This window comes from Mirounga leonina, unplaced genomic scaffold (assembly GCF_011800145.1).
Source record: "Mirounga leonina isolate KUSES-001 unplaced genomic scaffold, KU_Mleo_1.0 Mir_172, whole genome shotgun sequence".
Taxonomy (NCBI): domain Eukaryota; kingdom Metazoa; phylum Chordata; class Mammalia; order Carnivora; family Phocidae; genus Mirounga; species Mirounga leonina.
In genome coordinates this window covers 8,615,296-8,624,675 of record NW_023270442.1, presented here as the reverse complement: position 1 = coordinate 8,624,675, position 9,380 = coordinate 8,615,296, and positions in this window count along the sequence as shown.

The following is a 9,380-nucleotide window of genomic DNA, read 5'->3' as shown; positions in this document are numbered from 1 at the left end:
GGAGGGGTAGTTGAACCATGAGAGATGATGGACTCTGAAAAACAAACTGAGGGTTCTAGAGGGGAGGGGGGTGGGAGTATGGGTTAGCCTGGTGATGGGTATTGAGGAGAGCACGTTCTGCATGGAACTAGGTGTTATGCACAAACAATGAATCATGGAACACTACATCTAAAACGAATGATGTAATGTATGGGGATTAACATAACAATAAAAAAATTAAAAAAAAAGAAATTTACTTTTATTTTAAACACAAATATGGTTTGAAAGTAACAACAAAAAACATATAATGCAAGCTTTAAGGAAGAGAAGAGTGGAATGCTTATATTAATTTAATTTTATTTATTTGCTATTTTTATTATTTTATTTATTTATTTATTTATTTTTTATTTATTATGTTATGTTAATCACCATACATCATTAGTTTTTGATGTAGTGTTCCATGATTCATTATTTGTGTGTAACACCCAGTGCTCCATTCAGTACGTGCCCTCTTTAATACCCATCGCCAGGCTAACCCATTCCTCCACTCCCTTCCCCTCTAGAACCCTCAGTTTGTTTCTCAGAGTCCATTGTCTCTCATGGTTCTCCATCTCCCCCTCCGATTCCCCCCCCTTCATTTTTCCCTTCCTGCTATTTTCTTTTTCTTTTTTTTTAAACATATAATGTATTATTTGTTTCAGAGGTACAGGTCTATGATTCAACAGTCTTACACAATTTACAGCATTCACCATAGCACATACTCTCCCCAATGTCTATCACCCATCCACCCTATCCCTCCCAACCCCCACCACTCCAGCAACCCTCAGTTTGTTTCCTGAGATTAAGAATTCCTCATATCAGTGAGGTCATATGATACATGTCTTTCTCTGTTTGACTTATTTTGCTCAGCATAATACCCTCCAGTTCCATCCATGTCATTGCAAATGGCAAAATTTCATTCCTTTTGATGGCTGCATAATATTCCATTATATATATATATATATATATATATATATATACCACATCTTCTTTATCCATTCATCTATTGATAGGCATCTTGGCTCTTTCCATAGTTTGGCTATTGTGGACATTGCTGCCATAAATATTGGGGTGCACATACCCCTTCGGATCCCTATATTTGTATCTTTGGGGCAAATACCCAGTAATGCAATTGCTGGGTCATATGGTAGCTCTATTTTCAACTTTTTGAGGAACCTCCACACTTTTCCAGAGTGGGGGCACCAGCTTGCATTCTCACCAACGGTGTAGGAGGGTTCCACTTTCTCCACATCCCCACCAACATCTGTCATTTCCTAACTTGTTAATTTTAGCCATTCTGACTGGTGTGAGGTGGTATCTCATTGAGGATTTGATTTGGATTTCCCCGATGCCAAGCGATGTTGAGCACTTTTTCATGTGTCTGTTGGCCATTTGGATGTCTTCTTTGGAAAACTGTCTGTTCATGTCTTCTGCCCATTTCTTGATTAGATCATTTGTTCTTTGGGTGTTGAGTTTAATAAGTTCTTTATAGATTTTGGATACTAGCCCTTTATCTGATATGTCATTTGCAAATATCTTCTCCCATTCTGTCGGTTATATTAATTTTAAATAGAAGTTGTCAAGACAAAATGCTACAAATAAAGAGGGAAATTTTATAAATACAGTTGACCCGTGAACAGCATGGGTTTGCAGTGCACAAGTCTATTTATATATGGATTTTTTAAAATAAATACTATACAGTACTGAAAATGTATTTTCCCTTCTTTATAATTTTCTTAACATTTTTCATCTAGCTGATTTTATTGTAAGAATACAGTATAAAATACATATAATATGCAAAATATGTGTTAATTAAGACTTCTGGTCAACAGTGGATTATTAGTAGTTAAGTTTTCAGTGAGTCAAAAGTTATACACAGATTTTCAACTGCTCAAGGTCAGTGCCACTAACCCTTCAGCTCTTCAAGAGTCAACTATATAATTCTATAAAACAGTAACTGCTAAAACCAATAATCTAATCTCCCCCATTAAAAGGTTAGAGAAAAAGAGCAAATTAAACCCAGAGTAATTAGGAAAAAGGAGGTAAAGATAAAATATATCAATGGAAAAAATAGACACATGATAAAGAAAACTAACATAATGAAAGTGCACGTTTTAAAAAATTAATAAACTTGATAATCCCTGCCAAATTGGATCATGAAATCATAAGACTATGCCAATATCATGCATGGAAGAGGTTACATAAATAGAGATTCTGCATGTTTCTTAAAAGAATCAAAAAGAGTATCATTAACAACTTTATGCTAATAGATATGGCAACTTAGATGAAAATAACAATTCATTCAACAACCATTGCTGCTGAAGTCAGCTTCCCACAGAGGTACCATAATCAACAGCTTCCTCAGCTTGCTTTCTGCCCCAGAGCTTTTTGGATGCTTTGGCTCCCACTCTACTGCAAGCCAGAAAGTGTAAGGACAACTCCTGACCAGTGGGAGATGAAGAATAAGAGTGCATGGGTAAGTAAATATACTCCTTTTTGCTCTTTTCAGGTGGACAAGTGGGAGGTGTTTTACACAAATTCACAGATACTTCAGTGGATCTCAGTAGACTCAAGCCCCAATTACTCACAGCTCGATAAAAAACTGCTGTATTGGCTCTACCTCATTCCCTCTCTTACCCTTGCCAATCCTTCATTCCAGTTTTATGGCATGGCAAATACAAATAAACTATCCATAAGCAAGTGAATGTCTCAGACTCAGGTTCTGGGAAAAGTATGACATCAATGGGAACAGAAAATTTGAGAATTATCTGGAAAATACTAGCTAGAATTGAAAATGACAGGAAAAAAAAAAAGAGCGGAATCACTTGATGATGATCTCCAAATGAGGGGCTTACAACAGAAGCATATGTTTACATGTCCATCTCAGCTCTGGTGCAGCTGTGATCCCCATCATCTTTACTCAAGAATACAGTTGGATGGAATGTCTCCATCTGGAACAATGGCAGGTGTAATATCACAGGGATAAGGGGAGCATGTCACTTTCACTACATTTTATTGTACAAAGTTTGCCACATGGCCACACTCGAGTGTAACTGCACAAGATGTATAACATTTCAGCAGAAGGGATTCCAAATATTTATGAAAATTGATAAATGGTCAATTCAATAAAACTCAGGAAAAAACTACTAGAGCAATAATAAAATTTAGCTAACTGGCCACAAGATTACTTTTAGATATAATAAATGACAGAGGAGGGAAAAATCTCTCTAAATAAAGCATAAAAGAAATTTTAATATATTTTAAATAGAATTACCTTAATTTCAAAAGTGAAGCTTCACTTGTTTTGTTTTGTTTTTTGTTTTTGTTTTTGTCATTTTACTGTGAAGGAAATGAGTTCCAATGAAATTATTTATACCAGAAAAAGAGATGTGGAACTGCAAATTTTCATTGTTTTAACAGTCCAAGAGCTTATCACAGGTTTGTTTCTCATCCGTATTTTATTTTCCTAAACTCAAAATTGTCAATTGGTAAAATGTTAACATAAAAGACATATTTTTTTCATAGAAATAAATATGAAATAACCTTTTACAAATGTTACCCTATTTGTGAGCTGCATAAATATTAGCTGAATGTTGAAAAAAACTTGGAATTTAAAATTGTGATTTATTTCACTGATGATGTTGGTTGCCTAGATATTTAACACCACATTAGGATTTATACATTCTTGCAAGTTAACTGGTTTTCTGAGTAGGTCTCATATGTGCTTATTTTTATGAAAGAACATTCCTAAAGTTTTAGTGATAATTTTCATCCTTACATTTATAAGAATGAGTGATCCCACTATTCATAAGAGGAACTATATTGCCTGTAATTCAATGATAACTCCACATCATTTGATGCAGAAAATCAGCAGCATAGGTTGACCTGAAAATGTCAATATTCCTTCATTGTATGAGATTAATTTTGTGTTATATATCCGGCACTGGTTTTAGCCAAGCTATTAAGGAATTATAGATGTCATCACACTGTTTGAAGACATGCAATTTCATGTTCCCAACGTATTCCTCAAAGTATTAGCTAGGTAGAATTCAAACTGGTGCAGCTTCAAACACTCACACAAAATTATCCACAGTATTCAATGAGATGTTTCGTCTTATTGTCTCATTGCTAACAGCTTTGCATATCTACTAAGAAAAGTGAGAATGTGTGTAAAAGAAATTTGAATGTTGGTGATGGTCACAAAAGAATGATGATGAAGGCAAGAGTAACGTTGGTTGGGAATACGTTTCCATTTAATTGTCTTGGTGGGGGGCACCTGGGTGGCTCAGTCGTTAAGCGTCTGCCTTCGGCTCAGGTCATGATCCCAGGGTCCTGGGATCGAGCCCCGCATTGGGCTCCCTGCTCCGCGTGGAGCCTGCTTCTCCCTCTCCCACTCCCCCTGCTTGTGTTCCCTCTCTCGCTGTCTCTTTCTCTCTCTCAAATAAATAAATAAAATCTTTAAAAAAAATCATTTAATTGTCTTGGTGGGCTTCAGGAACCTGATGCATATTGAAGATAGGTTGAGATGGATACTTGGAGCAGAGATTCAGCTACTTTTGAGCCAGAATAGGAGGATCATACGTGCCCCCTGCAAACCATGCACTTGAGCACTGTACTTAATTGTATTCCTCAGGCAAGAGAAGTGGGCATACTGTCACAATGCCTGCTATCCCAAGCCATACCAAGCACACGTTTTTATGTAAGGGATTTAAAATGCCTTGCAGATATTGTGTAACAATATCTCACGAGGGTGGGCTGGTCTGAATCTGATAATAGCTACTGTTGGGCTGGCCTATGCTAAGCTAATAATTTAAGTTTAGCTTGTTGAATCCTGTTCTTTTGTTTTATAACCAAAGTCTGCTTTTCATTTGCATGTGTAAGTTGGTCATCTGCTTTGGTGACAAAGAGGAGGTGCCTCAGAAAAGGTTCTCAGACCAGGCTGCTGTGTTGAAAGCTTTTTAAATCAATTTGGATTCAGATAAATATTACTTCCCTAGTCCAGATCTGGCATTATTAATAGTTTATTATTTTTTAAAATTTCCAACACAAAAAATGGAGACCTTTGAAATCATAATTTATTTTCCTTGCTTGCTGTGCAGTCTGATTTGTCATCGTATTTTTCTAAGTTTTAGGCCTGATTGCTCAGAGTGTGCCTGGCTAAAATATGTCTTTTTTTTTTTTTTAAGATTTTATTTATTTATTTGACAGAGAGAGACACAGCAAGAGAAGGAACACAAGCAGGGGGAGTGGGAGAGGGAGAAGCAGGCTTCCCTCAGAGCAGGGAGCCCGATGCGGGGCTCGATCCCAGGACCCCAGGATCATGACCTGAGCCGACTGCAGACACTTAACCACTGAGCCACTCAGTCGCCCCTAAAATATGTCTTTTATTTGAAGGTAGAAACTCTAACTCCATCAACATAGCTGAGCTCTGCAAATAATAGTATAGAAGATGGTCAGTTCTTTGTCTATGGTATGTTTATGACATCACTCTTCTGGGTTCCCCTTCCTTGAAAACAAGGGATCTGGGAAGTTTACTTGTAGTCCAGGTGCAATTGTGGACAATGACCCTTCCAATACAGAGGGAACTCTTTCTTCCACTTAGCTCCTAGAATTGACTGCATGTAGATGAAAAATTAATTGTACTTTTATTTGCAAAGCTAAGAGATAATGCTATTTGGAATAGTCACAGATGTTTTTGATGCTCCTTTAAATGCATCTGAATTTAATAAGTTAAGAATCTGAGTCTGGGCTCTGTAAACATATTTGTCTGTCAATTAGCTTATTGCAGTACTTTTGTTGGATGTAAAATATGTTGGCCAAATTTTTACACTGTTTTAAGACCTACTCAAAGTTTGATTTCTTATTGATTCCACCAATCAAACTTCAGTGAAAAGAAACTGTTAATAAAGTTTTCAAAGCTTCACTTTAAAAGTGTATTTCAGGGGCACCTGGATGGTGCAGTTGGATAAGTAGCAGACTCTTGGTTTCGGCTCAGGTCCTGATCTCAGGGTCCTGGGATTGAGTCCTGAGTCGGGCTCCACACTCAGCGTGGAGTCTGTTCTCAAACAGACTCTCTCTTCCTCTGCCTCTCCCCTTTGTGCTCTCTCTCTTTCTCTCTCTAAAATAAATAAATAAAATCTTAAAAAAAATAAAAACATAGTTCAGTAAAATAGATTTTGATGAAATGTCAGAGGTAAATGACATTTGGAAAAATGATAGCAATTAAGTGAAGTTTATAATTTATAAGTCTATATATTATACTGAACAATATTGAGTAAAAAAAAAGAATCACAGGGGAGCCTGGGTGGCTCAGTTGGTTGGGCAACTGCCTTCGGCTCAGGTCATGATCCTGGAGTCCCAGGATCGAGTCCCTCATTGGGCTCCCTGCTTGGCAGAGGGTCTGCTTCTCTCTCTGACCCTCCTCCCTCTCATGCTCTCTCTCTCTCTCAATAAATAAATAAAAATCTTAAAAAAAAAAAAAGAAATCACTATGCTTAAGTCAGCACCCAATGTACTTGTTAATATTGATTTTCTTTCATTCATTTCAAATATATTTTTTGAGTGTCTTCTGATAGTTTGTCAACATCCTTTTAAAATAAAATGGTCTATCAGTTTTAGATGGATCATCATTTTGAAAATATTTTTGCAAGAAATTACCTTGTCAAATAGAAGCTCCACCTTAATTTTTATCTCAGTTTTTATTTTAAGAGAGGAAGATAAAAAATAAAATTTAAATATATTATTTTACAGCCTGCAAGATACTAAGCATATAATGATTTGAACAATAATGTTTCTGAGCTAGTACTGCCAGAAGGACAATTAATGGTATTTGGAAATGTTGTTCATCAGTGTAATAGAACAATGAGAAAATAATTATAGCTTGTATCACACAAAGAAATGAACACTTTAGCGAGATGAAGCAGAATTAAATACATTCCCTAATTGGAGACTTCATAGAATGCCACCAATCAAGTGCCCTACAGGGACAAAGGCACAGAGCAAAGCCTCCCCCAGGTTAATCAATAAAGCATGCTATTGGCATTTTGTAGGTCACTTTGGAGAGGAATAAAGTCTCCGTAAATATTCTAATAAAACAATTTCTTTCCATTTATAACTATAACCTATGTTTATAATATAAACTATAAACTATGCAGATGACAGGGGATGATAATGTTATGAAGTAAAGTAGGGACTAGCAGAATAAATAATGCCAAAAATAAAGAAACCAAAATGGACTAGTAATTTATTTTTTTTAATCTTGGCTCTACTAGATTAGAGTTCCCTTGTCTTTGGTGAGTAAGTGGGCTATAGTACTTTATCACTGTATTTTTTTATATTACATATATATATATGGATTGTATAGTGAAATACATTTAGTTTCATCAGAGAAGGCAGTTCATTTATTAGACACATTTTTTATCTTTACTTTGTCCTCAGTTTAAACTTTCCATACACATACACACACACATAGAGACCGAGATATAACCGAACCAAAAAACTATGTCAACCCAACTGATATTTGTAATCAAAAACATATATGCCCACAACTTAGTTTCCTTTTGGAAAGGTAAGTAATGTACCTTTTAGAATACTTACATTAAAAAGGCTTATTTGTCACTGATGGGCTGTATGTTACACTCACTCATTATTGCATAAATGCCACTGTGTTTCCAGGACCTTTAATCTTCTGTGGTCACTCAATACTAACATCCAATGACGAAACTTTTGTCCCCATCCCACATGTAGGAAGTCTCCCCATTCTTTCCATGTTTTCCCAGCATGTTTGCTTTCTCCTGGCCAGTCTCCATTTCAGGCTAATTTTTTTTGGACCTTGGTTTAAGAACCTTCCTACTCTTCCTTTTCTGAACACTGTCTTCAAGCTCTTGTCCCCAGGGTAGCTTAAAGACACGGGTGCTGTGTGAGGCAGAGTTTTCCTGAACCATTTAGTAACAGGGTAGATTATTTAAAAGCAAAAATAGGAAAATAAAATGGAGGAAGCTATCTCTAACACTGAGTAATTAATGCACTGGTCCTAATTATTTATCTTTCATTTCTCACTTCTCTTCCTTAGGCTTCTGTCCTCTCAATTACCCGTCAGCTTTGAACTCTTAAATTGTAGTTTTCCTTCCTTCTCTAAGATCAAGTGCTTAGTTTACTTTTGTGTATTACGGCAAATCAACAAACAAATGATGAAAACATTCTGTTCAATCTGAGCCTAACTTTAGCGACATAAAGTTATTGGTCTGTCTGGTCTACATCTTTTAACAACTGAAAGAACATGATGAGTCTTTGAAATAACAGAGCACTGCTGTTCTGTTGTTGGTGAACAGGATGTGATGTTGTATTTCCTCTCCCTAATAGCCATGGTTAGCAGAAGAAAAAGAGCATGAAGTTTCCTTCTCTTTCCCTCTGGCCTTTTACACTCAGTCCATAGAAACTCCTCTGAGGTGGTTTCTGTGTTTGTTTGTTTTTTTATTTCCACTTTCAAAAACTCTTGCGCGAGAAAAACTATTACAGGAATCTAAGAATTAATAGGTTTCCTCAGTTTGAAGGCACAATGATGGAAGTGTATTTTGATATTTGCCTCTTAGAAATGGCAATCACTAACCAATATGTTGTTTGAAAATGGTTCCTAATTCCCACCTTATTAAGTGCGTTTAATAACTACATTCAGAATTCCTTCCCTCTGGCATCTGTTTCTGTCAATATAGATAAATAAATACGTGAAAAAACTGTAGAGGTGATAAAATACTATTTGTGTATCTATTCTTCTATTTTTTGAATGTTGAACATATTCAGTCTCAATATACTTTCAAGTAAACAGGCATTTTGTTAACAGAATTGAATAAATTACAAGTCCAGGTGGGGCATTTGGATGTTGAAAAAAAAAACATTAATAAATGTCGGAAAGATTTGAGGTAGAAAGGAGATCATTGAAAAGAATAAAGCCAAGTGAAGTTCTAGGTTTTTATATGGCTATTTAATTAGGTACATTTAGGTAGAGGGGAATAGGATTCTCTATTAGAATAACTCTTGGTTTAAGTAAAAAAAAAAAAAAATAGCCCAATACAAACAGATTTAAACAATAAGAATATTAACTGGTGCCCACAAATAAGAATCTAGGGTTATCTTTAACCACTGGCTCCAGCTTTTCTGTGAAATTCTCTTATCACAACCCTTCTCCATATGTTGGCCAATATTTAGGCAACTGCAATGTGCAGAAGGAAGAATTTACCTCCCAGTTGTTCTTTTGAGAGATAGAAGCATCTAAAACAACAACAATAACAATAAATCAAATTTCCCCCATATTCCCAAACACACTTCTCTCACATGCCTTTGGCTGGTAGGGTCACATGCCTTCC